This window comes from Dermacentor silvarum, chromosome 4, assembly GCF_013339745.2.
Source record: "Dermacentor silvarum isolate Dsil-2018 chromosome 4, BIME_Dsil_1.4, whole genome shotgun sequence".
Taxonomy (NCBI): Eukaryota; Metazoa; Arthropoda; class Arachnida; order Ixodida; family Ixodidae; genus Dermacentor; species Dermacentor silvarum.
The window spans coordinates 110,644,227-110,662,133 of record NC_051157.2 but is presented as its reverse complement, the minus strand read 5'-3'; positions in this window follow the sequence as shown (position 1 = coordinate 110,662,133).

Here is a 17,907-nt window from a genome sequence, read left to right as displayed (position 1 = left end):
TTCTCCAATACTCTCGTGCTGGCCAGGGCCTCTCCTGGGGTTTCCTTCCTCCATGGGCTAGGCGAAGCATGTGCGCGGTAGCTGGGAAGGGCGAAGAAGCGATGGCATGCCTAGGCGAAGCGGGGGAGCAGCTATGCCAGGTGGCTGCTAGGCGACGCGAAGTGACGTCATGGCGTTATGGCGCGGTTATAGCAGCTGGCGCAGCGGCGAATGAGCGTTGCCGACGCTAGGCGAAGCGAGGGGCAGCTTCGCCAAACTTCACGTAACATATTCGTTGCTAGGCAACGCGCGGTGACGTCATCGCCAGGCAAAGTTTCTGGTCTATGCTACGCGGCGCAATGAAGAGATTAAAAAGCTCTGCTGTTCAAAATCACCAGCCCTTCCCCTGTCGAGAAAATGGGGTTGAGCGAAGCTTGTGGCAAGACGACGCTGTCGCAGGCGTTCCGCTTCGTTTCCCCTTAACTCAGGGTCGGCGGCTCTTCGCTCCCGTTTGGCCTCAACATCGCGCTCTCGGAACTCGGGGTCCGCAGCTCTTCGCCGACGTTTCGCCTGGGCTTCGGAAGCCATCATGCTAGAATCTGACGACAAGCTTCGCTTACCCCTATTTTTTCGACAGGGGAAAGAGTGGTGATTTAGTTTCTGGGTCCCACGTGTTACAAGGTAGTTCAAGGGCGCGATACAGTTCCCCGAGCACACAGGTGTATATGCCATTGATCTTGGACCCCCTTCTGCACATTAACCAGGATCGGCCCACTATTTAGCAGTGACACCAGTACCATCGCCGACACTTTTGAGGCAATACAAGCTTCGCTTGAAGAAATAATGGGGTTTTAGTGGCCACCACCACGATTCCTTTATGAGCACGTCGTAGTGGGGGACCCTGGATTCACTTTTACCACATGGTGTTCTTTAGCGTTCACCTAAATCTAAGTGCATGGATGTCCTTGCATTTTATCCCCATCGAAATGCGGCCGCCGTGGCCGGTATTTGATACCGCGACCTCGTACTTAGCAGCACCACATCATAACCACTGAGCAACTACGGCGGTTGTGTGTACGTCATCTAGAGGGTAAATTAAAATTGCTAGAACTCCGTTTTCTACCTGTTTGGAGGAGTTATATGAAAATTTATAAGTTTAACTGCTGCTGAGGAAAACGCAAATATGGTATCAAAGCGACATCTGCTGAAAACGGGGCCATTGTGATGGCTACAGACAGCTTGAAGTGCGTAGGTCAATTACAGGGCCTCTGTATAAAATTACTTATACAAGCGTTCGAGGGGCTTACAAGCGAATATTATGTTTGTTCCATGCCCTGAAAAAAAAATGAAGCGGGCCGCAAATTTCAAAGTTTGAAGGAATTGCGAGCATAATATGCATGGTGCGTATGCAAGCTGTCAAGAGTTCCAGTTAATTACAGCTTTTTCAAGAAATTTCTTAAGCAAATGCTTAAAAGTGCCATGTGGCCGTTGTCAGCTCCCGTTCTAAATGTCCTTAGATAACTCTAGGCTACACCAAATTTGCATTGGGTGAAAATGGGGCACATGCTAAGCGCAATGCATGGTGAAACCTTAACTTTTCTGGCTTATTTGGAAGCTTTACAAATATTTACCCAACCCTCCTTTTTTTCTACTTTTCCAGGCACACCTTGCGCTCCTCAACTTCAGCTTCTCGACTCAAGCTATACTAAATGTATACAGGGTGTTTCACGTAACTTGAACCATATTCGTATATACCGGGAAGGCAGGGGGGGACAAGTGCCCCCCCCCCCCTTACGACTCGATAGATACGCCTTTGGTTTGGTATGCGAAACACTCTATATATTTAATGGTAAAATTTTGAGAAGCGAACAATATATATATATATATATATATATATATATATACAAAACACGCACACAGCTACGTGTGTGTCTTTAGCTATGTATTTAATCTTAATATTGCTCAACAGTGCTCAATAGTACTCAATGTCATTCCACAATATGTCAACTGCAATTAGTTAATGACTTTACTGTTGTGAAGTGCTCAGCAACATCACTGTTAAGGTATTGTTGTGTACGTTCAATAACTATTGAGGCATTCTTGAAGAGATATTGACTTAACAATGCCTCAACAATATGCCAACCACATTCCAATTGACATTTTTATAGGGTATACGTTCTACGAGGTTCCTATAGCTTCCCTGGATGATGTTCTCAGTTATCTAAATAATGCACATTACTTACGTTAGGTTAAAATAAGAACAATGTGGCTGTTGCGTAGGCGAAGTTTATAGTATGTGGGCTGATTGAAACCTAGGCAGTAACTTACGCGTGCATGCACTCTGAAGCTTTATTAACCTGTATTGTGAGTGGCGCAATATTTAGCTCTCTGCTCGGGCATAACCAGAAACTACAGCAAGATTAAAGTTATCTAGAATTGCGGAACCACTATGGCAAATTTCTCCATGAAGTAAAATAGGTGTTAATCAAATTCAGTCTTGGTAAAAATTCCTTTTGCAAGTGATCGAAAGCATTTATCATTGTGCGATATGTTTCGCACGGCCCCGGAGGAAATTTACGTCGCGCCAAGTTTATATTTGACGGGAATGGGATCATCCTAAGTGTTATGTCTAGCAAAACTTTACCGTTTTGGATTAATTAGAATATTTGCAAATAATTACGGCACCGTCACCCTTTTTAACGATTTTCATGCATTATGCAGATGCGTAGTAGGTTTCCCAGACTTCCTCCGTGAGCTAAGCAAAGCACATAATTTATATCTGGTTAAAAATGGGGGCAACGTGTTATTACCGTGTAGAAGAAGATCAGCGTTCGTAGACTACTTGAGGCCTTAGCAGTAATAGCTACACAAGGGATCCTGAAGTGTGTCTTACGAATGGCACAGAAATTATTCCGCTGCCTTGAAATAGCTGTACCAGCCACCCGTTCAAAAATGTGTGGAGAACACTGTTTCTTTTTTTTACTATATTCAGCTATTTTCTTTACATTTCATTTTTAAAGCATTAGCGACGGAATTCCGACTGCTGATTTGAAGCCAGCCCATGCTGCAGTCATATATGTGTGATATAACTACAGATTAGCACAAGTTTCGAGCTATTCGTTTAAAACTTGCGTCAAATGCACATTGGCGTCCTAAAGTATTCTTTACTGAGGAGGACTTTGCGCACACTTGAAAAAGCTTTGTAGAGCAACATAATTTTTGCAGGAAGATATTGGTCATGAAAAATCTCAAAATTTATATAAGATCTGGTACTATGTTGATACGGCGTTCGGACACTTACCGGCTTCAACGCAGACCTAATCCAATTTACTGATGACCTACGGATAATTGTTCATGACCCTCATGCACGAAAATCACAAGGGGTTCGCCTCAACCACGCATAACAAGTATTCTTCGGTTCGACGAAACCCATAGCTTTTTTTTTTCTTTTTACAGAAGGATAGCAAGTCACCGCTAATAAAAGTGAGTCGTTGTTCCCGACAATGCACAGTAGTGAAGCAGTGCATTTTGGCATGGCTGAAAGCTCAAAAGAAGCACGCTTCTGGCGCATGAGGCCACATAGTTTTGTACCTTTATTTCCTTGATATATAGTCGAAGGTATATAACAAAACAATGCGCAGTGGAATTAGCTTTTTTACAGACATATGTCCATTAATTTATCCATATGTTGCATGTAAGCCAACGTGTCCAGCCAAGACTTAGGGCTTAGCAATTTTTGTTTTTCAAGATCACAGATGTAGGCTATTCAGCGTCGGTCAAATATGCATAATTGCAAGTTAAGCTACAGAGGCTAACGCTCTATTACGAATGACGATCCACGGGAAAGAACAAAATTGCGGTGGACGATTAACTGCGCACCTATCGGTATCCTCTATATTGTCTGACGCGGACAATCTGTCTCATGCGGCACGTCGCAAACGAAGCTAAGTGTGACGTGTCTGCGTCGCTAACCAGAAAATCGCGAGATGCAGCGCGTGGGTGACGCCTGAGCGCGATTAACAGCAGCCGCCTCAGACAGACCTCTGCTCATGCAGCGCTTTTTCTCCATACAGATGACGCGCGCTACTCTGGCGCCATCTCGTAGCCATTGTCGCCGCAAAGCCTGTCTTGCGTGGCACTACGCTTTTCATCTCACGCTTTCGCCATACCCTCCTCCTCCGCTTACCTCCTCGCACTCTCTTTGCTATCGCCGTCTTTCATCTGCCACTGCGCTCCGCGTTCACTCTTTCATCCTTTGCCGGGCTCGTTTGTTCGGTTACGCCGACGCTCGCCGCAGGAACAGGGCCTAAGAACTGCGCTCGTAAACAGGGGTGAGTGCCGATTGAGTGAGTACGAACGAAAAAGTCAGTGATGGTGACTCCGAGTGGGCATGAGTGACGGTCGGAGGGTGTGAGTGGACGCGAAAATGTGAGTGAGGATAAGCAAGTGGTAATAAACCCCAGTATGAGTGTTCGTGGGTGCCGGTAAGTGTATAGAGAAGTGGCTATAAACGTGTGTGTTGAGTATGAGTAGACGTGAGTAGGATCGTGAGTGAGCGCGGACGAGTGCTCGCAGTGGCATAGCCAGGGGGTGAGGGGGGACACAACTGGCACATGCTCCCCGCCCCGCAATTTTTGTGTCTATATGCGACCTGCCCATCCCTCGTCCTTCCCCCCTCTCCATCCCCGGTCAAGTATGTGACCCCCCCCCCTCGAAATAAAATTTCTGGCTACGCCATTGAGTGTTACTACACATGCCTATGAATGAGAAGAAAGTTTGCGAAGTGAGCAAGAGTATGCCGTGGTATGAGTATCAGCTTATTCTGCTGGCCTAGTGACCATGGGTAACTGTTTATGTCATCCGCGTCTTCTACAGAATGAAAGGTGCTATAGGCTCAAAGGTCGTAAGATAAACGAAGCTTGTGGACGCTCGCGGCAAGTAAATGCCAGGCGCACTGCCTATTCTTCGGAAGAGAAGAGAGCCACGCCAACGCACTGCTTCAGCATGCAGTAGCGCTTTCTCTTTAACGCTAGGCACTCCCAACAGCATGCTGTGAGGTCACGACAGAAATATATGTTGGCTGACTCGCCTGTAGTGGTTGTCTACGTAATGCGAAGAATTCATGGCTTGTAGAGAACTGTTGCATTAATACTGTAACTGCTGCGTAACGAACGGTTATGCAGAGACTATAGGTGGTAGGGTGTTTATATTTCTAATCAGACGGTGTTTGTAATGGCAAGGTATAAGATTGAAAGCAAACTAAAACCGAGAGAGAGAAAGAAAGAAAGACAAGGAGGTTAGCCAGTGTGAATACCGGCTTGCTACCCTTTACTGGAGAAAGGGGTAAAGGGAATAAAAGGTGATAGAAGGAAAACAAAAAAAAAACATTGAAGTAAGAAAATTTGCGCAATAACGCGACCCTACGCGCTACAACGTTCAAAGCCAGTCGCACAATTCACAAGCTCTTAGAAACTTCAGCAGAGCCCTTAAGCCCTTGAGTGCCGAAGTCCGTCTAGACCAGTGTCCTAAAACTTTTTCTTCTGTGAGGGGGCGATTGTCCAGTTTTTCAAGCGCAGTCGCGAGCACTTTTCTTGCCGCATTGTAGCGGGGACAGTCACAGAGTAGGTGTTTGATTGTCTCCTCGCGTCCACAGTTGTCGCAAGCAGGGCTGTCAGCCATTCCAATGCGGAAGGAATACGCGTTCGTGAATGTCACGCCGAGCCACAGGCGGCGCAGAAGTGTTGCTTCCGCTCGTGGTAACCCTGGTGGAAGATGGAGTTGCAGACATGGATCCAATCTGTGGAGGCGTGCGTTGCTGAAGTCACTGGTGTTCCACAGAGTCTGCGTAATCTCGCGTGCGAGGGAACGAAGTTTTGTGGCTGCGTCTGTTCTCGACAGTGGTATCGATACAATAGGGGCACCATCGTGGGCCGATCGGGCAGCGTCATCCGCACTGTGATTTCCCAAATTCCGCAGTGTCCCGGTATCCACTGGTAGATGATGCTGTGCCCCTTGTCCGTTGCGTGATGGTGAAGTAGTCGGATGTCTGCGACTAATTGTGCGTTAGGTCCGTGGTTGAAAGGGGACAGCAGGCACTGGAGAGCTGCCTTCAAGTCACAAAACATGGAACATGACTGTGATGATTTGGGACCAATAAATTCCAGAGCAGCGCGGATAGCTGCGAGTTCTGCAGCCGTCGATGATGTAATGTGAGACGTTTTGAATTGGATGGTGACAGATTTCACGGGAATTACCACTGCTCCAGCTGAACTTTTGGAGGAGACAGAACCATCCGTGTAAACGTGGGTGCGTTCTCTGTGCTTTTCATGCATGAATGAAAGCACGGTTTGTTTTAGGGCGAATGACGACATGTCCCTTTTCTTTTATTGCGATAGCAATTATATGGACACTTAAACTGGATTTCTGCCGTCGCCGTCGCCGTCGCCGTGAGGTTCCGTATAGATAACATCATCGCCGCGCGCCGTATGCCTGAGCGGTAGCGTGCGGGGGACGCGCGCTATCACGGAGAAGGAACGCACGGCTGAAAGCAAACGCGACCGTCGCGCGTGGGGAAATGGCAGGGAGGGAGCGAGGCGGGGCGACGCTGCCCTCCGGCACCAAAGGCGTATCTTGCAACCGGGCGCAAGGGGAACTTCCCACTCAATCTCCCACGCGCAAGCAAGGAAGCGGGACGGCAGCGCCGGAGGGAGCGCGGAGGGGGGGGGGGGGGGGGGGGGGGGGGGGCGGCGCACTTTTACTCTGCCAACAACCGCGCTCGTCGCTCGCCGGCCGCACTGTCTCTTAGCTCCACACGGCTCTGACCTTTTCTATGCGCTGTGCATTCGCCGCACAGTTTCCGTTGAAACGATTTCCGTTGAACGTACCTTCGCGCGCTGCGACGTATATGCGCTCGCTGCCAGCGTTTTGACAGTCGTTGTCTGCGGTCATTCAGTGTGATCTATTTATGTTTGCTTGTGCGCGCTCACACCACGCTTGTTCATTCAGTTAGTAAAAAAAAATGTCACAGTTTCGCCCTAAGGGCGAAGCAATGAATGCGATAGCAACACAGCAATGTCATACGAAGTAAGGTGAGCGGCTTTGGTAGCAATATGAATTGTAGTAAACATGAGCTGATTAAGTAAGCAGGTGTGCTGCGGCGTAAGTAGACCGACATGAAGAGAGACTCGATGACCACGAGAAGGCGCGTGTGAAACGGTGGTGTTGATGAGAAGCGCTTCCCGTGGGCAGCGCGCGTGCGAAGGGACACACCTGTAGCGGTGCACTGCCGATCCGGGCAGCATTACATGTGTAGCGTGCGTTGGAAAATGTGACCCGACTATTACTAACTGAATGAGCAAGCGTGGTGTGAGCGCGCACAAACAAACATGAAGAGATCACACTGAATGACTGCAGACAACGACTGTCAAAACGCTGGCAGCAAGCGTACGCCGCTGCGGGCGAAGGTACGTGCGGTCTATCGCTTCAACAGGAACTGAGCCGCGAATGCACGGCGCGTAAAGGTCAGAGCCGTGTGGAGATAAGAGACGGTGCGGCGAGCGACGAGCGCGGTTGTTGGCAGAAGAAAAGTGCCCCCCCCCCCCCCCCCCCGCTTCCTCCGGCGCTGGCTTCCCGCTTCCTTGCTTGCGCGTGGGAGAGATAAGAGACCGCGCGGTCGAGCGACGAGCGCGGTTGTTGGCACAGTAGAAGTGCCCCCCCCCCCCCCCCCGCTCCCTCCGGCGCTGGCTTCCCGCTTCGTTGCTTGCGCGTGGGGGATTGAGTGCGTTCGCTCTCCGTGATAGCGCGCGTCCCAGCACGCTTGCGCTCGGGCATACGGCGCGCGGTGAAGATTTTATCTATACGGAACCTCACGGCGACGGCGACGCCGACGGCAGAAATCCGGTTGAAGTGTCCATATAATTGCTATCGCAATAATAGTCGGGCCACATTTTCCAACGCACGCTACACATGCAATGCTGCCCGGATCGGCAGTGCAGCGCTACAGGTGTGTCCCTTCGCACGCGCTGCCCACGGGAAGCGCTTCTCATCAACACCACCGTTTCACACGCGCCTTCTCGTGGTCATCGAGTCTCTCTTCGTGTCGGTCTACTTACGCCGCAGCACACCTGCTTACTTAATCAGCTCATGTTTACTACAATTCATATTGCTACCAAAACCGCTCACCTTACTTCGTGTCACATTGCTGTGTTGCTATCGCATTCATTGCTTCGCCCTTAGGGCGAAACTGTAACATTTTTGATGCCGGGAATTACAAGAAGGGCTTGGATTGGATGCAGGCACCACAGTGGTAGAGATGGTCGTGCTGCAGGTGTGAAGTTCGACGGTAAAGTTCCATGGCTGGCGGCAATAATCCTGCTAAACGCTGAACGAGGTCGAGCGGCAGGAAGGGAGGCGATTTGATGCGATGGAAGCCGGGTGAAGTCGGGCGAAGTCGGGCAAACTAAAACCGAATAGGCACATCTACGGCACACGTACCCAGTCGTTCTTGTGAAACATAATTTTAGAGTGCACTGTCACCGGAACTAGCTCACAAACGGCGAAATAAGCTGCTTTATATATCACCGTGATCGGCTTACGAAAACAGCAATATACGCTCGCCCGCCAGAAGTAGGTCGACTCAGAAATCAATGCTTCGCATTAAAGGAAAGCTACGACGAAGAGCGACTCATTAACGGAAGGTCCTTATTATCGATAATTTAAAAAATGATAAGAGGGTATTTATTGAGTGCCCCCTGAGCAAACAAAAGGAGGAGATAATAAGGGCGTATCACTGAGATCCAGATACTATGAGATAGAGACTGGAGTAGGAACATGGTTAAGGTTTAGATGGTGGAAGTGAAGACATACTAAATTTGTCGTCTGGTGATTAACCGCTTTGCAGTGATCCAGGTGCCGGAATCTTTAATGTGTTACGCATTATTTAGCTGACGAACTGAAATGTTTAACTAAACGATAGACGCCGTGAAGAGCCGAAGTCTCCAAAGCTGTTTGGGATAGCGCTGTTACGATTCGAACTTTTCCCGAGTCACTGATTTAAAAACAGTAGAAACGCGCGAGGTTGAACGTCTCCGACGTCGCGTCGCGCACTCATCATCTGTGCCTGGAGGTTAGCAGCTTCATTTTTCAAGACGACCGACATGCGAAGAAATATTCCGGAACTTTACACTGACTAGGCGTTGTCTTAGACGCCGTTCAGGTAAATCGATTTCCTGGTGTGCAAAATGGCTGAAAAATTACCTGATGCTCCAGTACAGTGGGCACGGCGACAATGCCAAGATGAGGCCTACAAACCCATTTGTTTTCTTCGTACAGGTTTTGCTCGGATTGCTGCCTTTACCGGTAGGACAGTCATTGACGCACGACATCAAGCTATCTCAAATTCCGGCTGCTGGCATCAGTTCCATCTTTGTGCCCAGCACGTCGAGTCATCCTGCAATCGACCATGAATTCGACCGCAGCCTTCCTAGCGGCGCCACAGTCTCATCGACGGAACCGGCACGAGCATCAGCATCAGCGACACCAGCCAGTATAAAAGAGGCATGCGAAGAAGCACTCGGCAGTGGGCACGGCGGCAATGCCAAGATGAGGCCTACAAACCCGTTCGTTTTCTTCATGCAGGTGAGCAAATGCTACGGCAAATGCCTGCGTAGTAAGATTGTATGCCTCCTTTTGCTGCCATGCCCACAACCCGTGTTCAATATGTTGTGTACTCTTAGTGTTTCCCTGCTGCTTGTTGCTAATTGGAGGCGACATAGAGCCAAATCCTGGACCTGATCCTTCTATTGCGGAACAATTGAAATTAATTGTGGCAGACATTCAAGACATCAAGAAAGGGAAAACCGTAACAAATCAGAAGCTTAATGCTTTTGAAAAGAAGCTAGAAAAATTAGGACACCTGGAGAAACAAGTCTCGAATTGTGTGAAAAAAGTAACTGAGTTAGAGCAACAGTTTTCGATAATGACGAAAAAAGTAGATGATTTAGAGAACAGAAGCCGGCGATCCAACCTTATCGTTTTTGGCATAAAGGAACAAGATGAAGAGACCACCGAAACACTTCACACAGTACTAACAAACGATATTCTGAAAGATAAACTAGATTTGACGATATCGGGGATCAACCACATTTTTTCATAAAAGAATATATTCGTATGTCCCAAAAATTGTGGCAGAAATAATTTATATCGATGCTTCCGCGTTATTTTGTTTGTCGATTTAATAAGTAAAGAAAAAAATGTGGTTGATCCCTCTTATATAGGAATCGGTATAGAACACGAAAGTGAAACGTGTCTTCACAGAAGTAGTGTAATGTTTATTGCACATTGATATATAATGTCTATTGGTGTTTTGTGGCTAAAGCGCCCTTAGGCGTTGATGCACCCACGCTGACGCCTGGTGGCACGTCTCCTCCATCACGACTACCAACGTCGATGACCATGAGCAACCGTCGTGCATATGGAAGCTGCACTACGCTGCACACGCTAGCACAACGCGAAAGACGAAGCACGTAACTGACACACTAATACAACGCGCAAGACAAAGCACGTAACTGAATCGTCACCGAGTCAAATCAGCGCGTACAGCGCGTCGTAATTGCAGCCTCCGCGAACAACTTCAGAAACATTTTCAGAGCTAATTGCGGAGGCCACGCTCCGCTGTGCTGAGTACGGTGAACGCCACCTAGGTGGCGTTGGTAGTGCTTCTTGATGCCAGCGTCCCTTCGAATGCTGGCATCGAGGCGTCGTAGTGCTGAGACCACCGAAGCGTTCACTGTCGGTGCGCGTTAGTGTCATAATGCAGTACTTCTCTTTTCTGCTCGTAGGCGGCGGCACCGCCCCGAGCAAGAGCGCGGGTACACGGAGGAGTGTTAGATATATAAGGCGCGTCTGTGTAGCTCTCTGCAAATGCGTTTGTGGCGCAATGGGTTAAACGCTCGGCGATCTATCGTCGCGGACCGAGAGGTCGTGGGTTCGATTTCCAAATTTTGCATGTTTGTGGAACTTTTTCTTCTGGTTTCTTTCTTTGTATTATGTTCGTGTACATTGTAAGAACGTCATATCCGTGACGAAAATACGTCAGTGAAGTCTTGGTGGACCCCGGCATAAAACACTTTCGTGTTAAAATGTGGTTGATCCCTCTTATATAGGAATCGGTATAGAGCACGAAAGTGAAACGTGTCTTCACAGAAGTAGTGTAATGTTTATTGCACATTGATATATAATGTCTATTGGTGTTTTGTGGCTAAAGCGCCCTTAGGCGTTGATGCACCCACGCTGACGCCTGGTGGCACGTCTCCTCCATCACGACTACCAACGTCGATGACCATGAGCAACCGTCGTGCATATGGAAGCTGCACTACGCTGCACACGCTAGCACAACGCGAAAGACGAAGCACGTAACTGACACACTAATACAACGCGCAAGACAAAGCACGTAACTGAATCGTCACCGAGTCAAATCAGCGCGTACAGCGCGTCGTAATTGCAGCCTCCGCGAACAACTTCAGAAACATTTTCAGAGCTAATTGCGGAGGCCACGCTCCGCTGTGCTGAGTACGGTGAACGCCACCTAGGTGGCGTTGGTAGTGCTTCTTGATGCCAGCGTCCCTTCGAATGCTGGCATCGAGGCGTCGTAGTGCTGAGACCACCGAAGCGTTCACTGTCGGTGCGCGTTAGTGTCATAATGCAGTACTTCTCTTTTCTGCTCGTAGGCGGCGGCACCACCCCGAGCAAGAGCGCGGGTACACGGAGGAGTGTTAGATATATAAGGCGCGTCTGTGTAGCTCTCTGCAAATGCGTTTGTGGCGCAATGGGTTAAACGCTCGGCGATCTATCGTCGCGGACCGAGAGGTCGTGGGTTCGATTTCCAAATTTTGCATGTTTGTGGAACTTTTTCTTCTGGTTTCTTTCTTTGTATTATGTTCGTGTACATTGTAAGAACGTCATATCCGTGACGGAAATACGTCAGTGAAGTCTTGGTGGACCCCGGCATAAAACACTTTCGTGTTAATATAACATGAACTTTAGAACAATATCTGTTCGAAACCAGCAAAGCAGTGCATGCAGCTGATATTAAACACGTAAAGGCCATGAAAAGAACAAGTTGAGGACAATTATTTTGATGAATCTTTCGTCATTAAAGAACCTTGTTTACATTTTGTAAACATGCAACGGCCAGGGAAAGAAAACCTCAATGACGCTGTCCTTCGTTGCAGTAGATTGCGCAGGAGCAGCTGTTGCCGGTCGTGCATTGTAATTACACTGAGATTATATTCGCAACAGTGAGTACATATACAAAGCAGGAGTTCTGCAAAATATATATTAGAAAAGGGAAGATAGAATTGAATATACAAATGCCAGATACAACTCGCTAAAGGGCAAAAAAGAGTCGCTGGAAACAGTTCACTGCTGGTATATATACCAAAAACTTCGCAACAATATATTTAAATACACGTAAAAGTCTGCAATAAATCTGCGTATTTAAGCAAACTTCAAAGTATATAATGCATCAAACAAGACAAACATGTTGCGTAGTCACAGATAGTAAACGTTACGCATAGAAAGACAGACGATCCATGCAAGAACAAAAATACGATCGCAGAAATCGTGATATGTACTTGGGCCATGCGGCAGTCGCGACAGCACCATATATGGGTAGACTAATAGAGGAATAATGCAGAAATCAGTACGAAAATGTGTAATTTAACTGCCTGCAGAGCAGCAACAAATATTCTGCACCCAAAATTGAAGGAGGGTATGGCTTCGGTTCAAAAAAGAAGTAAAAGCAGGTAGCTATAAAGGAAAGAAAAGGCCAAACGAAAGCCACAGATGATGCGGTAAGTTGAACTATCCAATATACGAGCGTGTTTGTTGGGAAACGCCGCGGGGGCCGGGCTTTCAATCAGCAAGGTCGGTCAAAATTGGTTATTGATGTTCTCGTAAGTTTAATCATGATGCTAGCTGTTAGAAGAAATGGCGAAAATTTCGGCAGTTTTAAAATCTAATGAACAGTCATACGTTTTCATAATTACGAGTTTATGTACCTGAAGGAACAGAGCTTTTTACTTGCATTGATTTTTCCTGCTTCGCTATCTAAAGGACTCAGCGGGGAAGTTTAGCGAAGCGGTCAATGACTTCAGACACGTTGGTGCCGACGTCTCTGTGGGCGTATAGAAGCGCCAGCCTAACCATGTGTTCTTCAGACATTCTAGAGCGCAAGTAGGTTTTTAGTAATCTCATGTTAAAAAATATTCTCTCTGCGCTGGCAGTGGTCACTGGAAGGTTGACTAGAATCTGGAGCAGTTTGTACACAATTACATAGAACCTGCCGTCGCAATGAGAGAGGGAATCTATTCCGGTGCTATAAAAACACTCATTTGATGTCGTTGGCATCCTTGTTTAGGTACCTTGCACAAACATTAAGCTGCTGGATTCCAGGAATATCCGTCGTTTCTTCAGCAAGTATGGAGAAGCAGCCTGCAGCGTTTACTTTTGCATCTAGGCTTTTCTTTTGATAATTTCACCACAAATTTCTATAATTTGGTTTTGTACATCTGGGCTTATATACGAGGCATTACTGGGACAACTTTCCAAATGGTTCTTGAAATATATATCTCCACAATCGGCACGCATGCGAAGAAGCGCTCTGAAAATACCAGTATTTTCAGCGGGGGCTTCGTTTATATCCATAGGACCACTGTCCTTATGGCCACGGAGAGCCAGACCTTGTCGCCCGCAAAAAGGACTGCCTCAATAATAGGTCGTTAACTTTCTTCCGTTTTCTCTTATTTTACTTTGCCTGCCCTGGTCCGGCTGATCGATCACATAGGGCGCGCTTCCTGAAAATGTTTTGAGAAAATTATCAGCTGCCAGCTGACAGTCACGGGGATTTTTTGTATTTTCGTGTGTGTGGAAGATTGCGAGCGCGTGCTTCCATTTCAGGAACAGCTTCTACACGAGGGCTCCCGTGCGCGCATGTTGGTGAAGTTTATAAGAACAATAAAATTACAAGTTCCGGAATTGAAAATCTAAAGCACGTCTTTGGAAATATCAGTCCACATTTTGCGTCAAAAGTTTATTAGAACTTTATACCCATGAAGTTTCGAAATTGAAATCCATGCGCTCCGTAGATTCCGCGGCCGCTGCGAGTTGCCGCAACGCACCCGCTGGCTATCGAAAAGCCCTTGAAAGTTTGTGCTCAGATGGGGCTCCTTGTGTTATGCGACTCCAGGTGCAAGGGCGTTGCCACGAAATCCAGCCCGAGTTGGCAATGTTCGTGCCGAAATGTCTTCTCGAGCGTGAAAAAGACATTGTAGACAAAAAGCAGAACGATTCCCGGCGCCGGTGGTCGTTTTGGTCGGCGGTGAATGCCAGCACGAAAAAATTTGGGGGGGGGGGGGGGGGGGGCTGATGCCCCATCAGCGCCCCCCCCCCCCCCTGGCTACGCCCCTGATGCCCGCCGTTCCGGAAGTTGAAGCTGTATTGTGCAAAATTTATCTCCGCGAAAGTCTTGTACACGTGGGCTCCGTCTCTAGACAACCAAACGCGGAAGCAACGTATCTTCATCCTCTGTATGATTTCATGCAGAAGCACATGCCTGGAGGCAAAATTATCTTGGCTGGCGGCTTCAACCTTCCTGATGTAAATTGGAGCTCTCTGAATCCGAGAATGGCAGAAACTAATCGCATTCTCGATTTTATGTTCACATTTAGCCTTAAACAACTTGTCCTAACGCCTACTCGTATTCAGGGAAGCTCCAGCTCTGTCTTAGATTTAGTTTTTGTCACTGATAATTTCGTGACAACTGATACCCAAGTGTTACACGGCTTGTCGGACCACAAACTTGTCCTGTGTACTTTGCCTATGGCGTATGTTATTCGGAAGAAGGGCCCTGTCAAATATATATTTGCCTTTAATAGGGCGAATGATGCGGCTGTTATGACGTATTTTATCCATAAATACTTTGACTTCTATAATCTTGGTACTGACGAGCAGTCACATATTGACGATGTCTGGCTGAAACTTCGGGCACATATTATGTACTGCATTAACTGTTTTGTTCCGAAAATACCAATGGTGACGAGAAAACACAACCCGTGGATACACGCGATATAATCCATTTAAAGCGTAGAATCAGGAGGCTAAGGAAAACTAAAAAGTTATGCACGAACTGCGATTACTGCTCGCGTTTGAATTCTCTTACGACTTCATTAAAAGGCAAAATTCGAGGTGCTAAAGAGCATTTCAGTTGTACCACTTTAAAAGATTTCATCAAGGACTCGCCCCATAAATTCTGGTGTTACATCCTCTCTCAAAACAGCAGCCGCGAAGCATCCCCAGTGGAAAATAAAGACACAGCAGATGCTTTTAATAGCTACTTTCAGTCGGTGTTTACGCGTGACGCAGATGTCCCATCATACCCATACCCATTTACCTTTGGCGATCAACAGAGTAAACTAGCTGGCTCTCCAACTATTTCCGAAACTGGTATACTTTCTATGTTATTAAATATCGACGTAAAAAAATGTAGCGGCCCTGATGGAATTCCGAACGAATTCTTAAAATGGTACGCAGAACCTATCAGCAAGTACTTGCATCTGATATACTCAAAATTAATACTTGAAAGTAGCCTCCCAGCAGAGTGGAAAATTGCTAAAATTGTTTCAGTCCATAAATCGGGAGCAGCTTCATCGCCAGCAAACTACCGTCCTATATCCTTGATTTGTACTTGTTGTAAAATGGTTGAGCATATTATCTTGAAATTTATTACAGAATTAGTAGAAACTAATCAAATCCTTCATCCAAACCAGCACGGCTTCCGTAGTGGGTTAACCATGCACAAGCCCTTAACTCATGGCTCATGACCTTGCACAAGCCCTTAACAACCAGTCTGAAATCGATATGCTCTTTCTGGACTTCTCAAAAGCCTTTGACCGGGTCTCTCATGCGAAACTAATTCTTAAACTTAAGAACGCACTAGGAGACGGGCCAGTGACTTGCTGGGTAAGTGATTATTTGTCCAATAGGAAGCAATTTGTGCATCTTGGAGACCATTCTTCTGATTCTGTTCCAGTTGTTTCCGGCGTACCTCAGGGCACTGTTCTGGCTCCCCTCCTATTCTTACTGTACATAAATGATATTGCGAAAAAAGTTAATGTTAAAATTCGGCTGTTTGCAGATAACTGCGTGCTTTACCAAGAAATCGTGAACATTGAAGACCAAATTAAACTAAATAACGCATTAGCTCAAATTGGGGAATGGTGCAAGGATTGGCAGATGTCTATCAATTGAGAAAAAACGGCTTCAATGACGGTTACAAAGAAAAAAAACGAAAATTGGTTTATCCTTATTCCATTATTAATACCATCACCCTAAGTGTTTCCAAGCATCGCTACTTAGGACTCATCGTTTCTTCTGACTTGACGTGGACTGCGCATATCCAGCAGGTAACCAGGAAAGCAATGCAGAAGCTCTTCTTTCTCAAGAGAATCTTGCGTCATTTGACATTTCAAACTAAACACCTTGCCTATGTCACACTCATTCGGCTCGCTCTTAGAATGTGCGAATCTAGTCTGGTTTCCGCACACGAAAAATAACATCCACACACTAGAAATGATTCAAAGGAAAGCCGTCCGTTTCCTTTATAAGCGCTACAAGCGTACCGACTCACCAACTGAGCTATCACAATGCGCTGGCCTTCACGCTCTGGCAAGCCAAGCGAAACTACAGCGTTTAAAGTTTTTGTATACGCTACTCCACAACTCCTTTAAACTATACTACTCAGACTTTATAAACCTTAAATGCACTCGCCAGACTTGACAGATGCACCCACATAGACTAGAAGAGTTTTCCTGCAATAATAACGCGTTTTTGTTTTCATACTTCCCACAAGCTGTGCGAGAATGGAATGAACTGAACCCGTGTGTCACCGCGCAAACAACGTTTTCCAGATTTGTTGAGCTTGCCGAGAAGGCAGTCCTCTCTTTTACTTATTGATATTATTTGCGTCGCTGTATGTGTTCCCACCTATCCTGCATTTTCTTAAGCCAGGATTGCAAATGTACATATATATGTCAAATTGTTCACCCACTCCTGTATTAACCCCCATGGGGTTGACAGTATGTTGAAATATAAATAAATAAATACATTGTATTCTCTATGGTCAGCGAATGTTTGTCACCTCATGTCATCAAGCGCGAAGTAATGCCATTCTTTTGAAAAAAATACTAGGGTCACTTCCCGGACAAGGAAACCACGTTCGATATGTAAAAGGTTTGCAACGCAAGCGCCAACTGCCCCTATGAGACGGCCAGGTTTCAAAGCGATTTTCTCAACCGGAACTTGGGAGCCAGCTACAGTGCGTGTTACCGGTTGTGGCTCGAGCTCAACGTGGTACTCGTCAGTGCAATTCATTCGGAGAAGACCGAAGAAACACACGACAAGCTTCGCTTACCCCCATTTCCTCGACAGGGGAAGGGTAACAATTTTTTTTTTTTTATTCATCGAGACAATCCCATCCTTTCTTAGCCAGTCTCCCATATTAAGTAGGAGCCTGGCGATAGCTGAGACGAACACTGGTGGCGGCGGCGGCGGCGGACAACTTGGCCAACCGAAACGCGTATTTGAATGAGCCCATAACAGCTTACGCTGTAAAACGTCACTCGCCGAAGCAAAGTTGCAATTTTGGGTTGCACGAATAAAGCGAAAGCATTGAGCAAAGCCCAACTTGAATATTTAGTCACATTAGCATATGGAAAAGAAGGTGAAGCCGAAAGCCTGCGTGCTCAGGGGATATTCATTAAATTAATTGACATTCTCATTCGAATGCGTTTTTGCTTCTTTTTCTTTTTACGACCAGAGGTCGCGGATACGAGTGCCTTAATTGACGCCACCCTAATTAACTGTGTATTATTA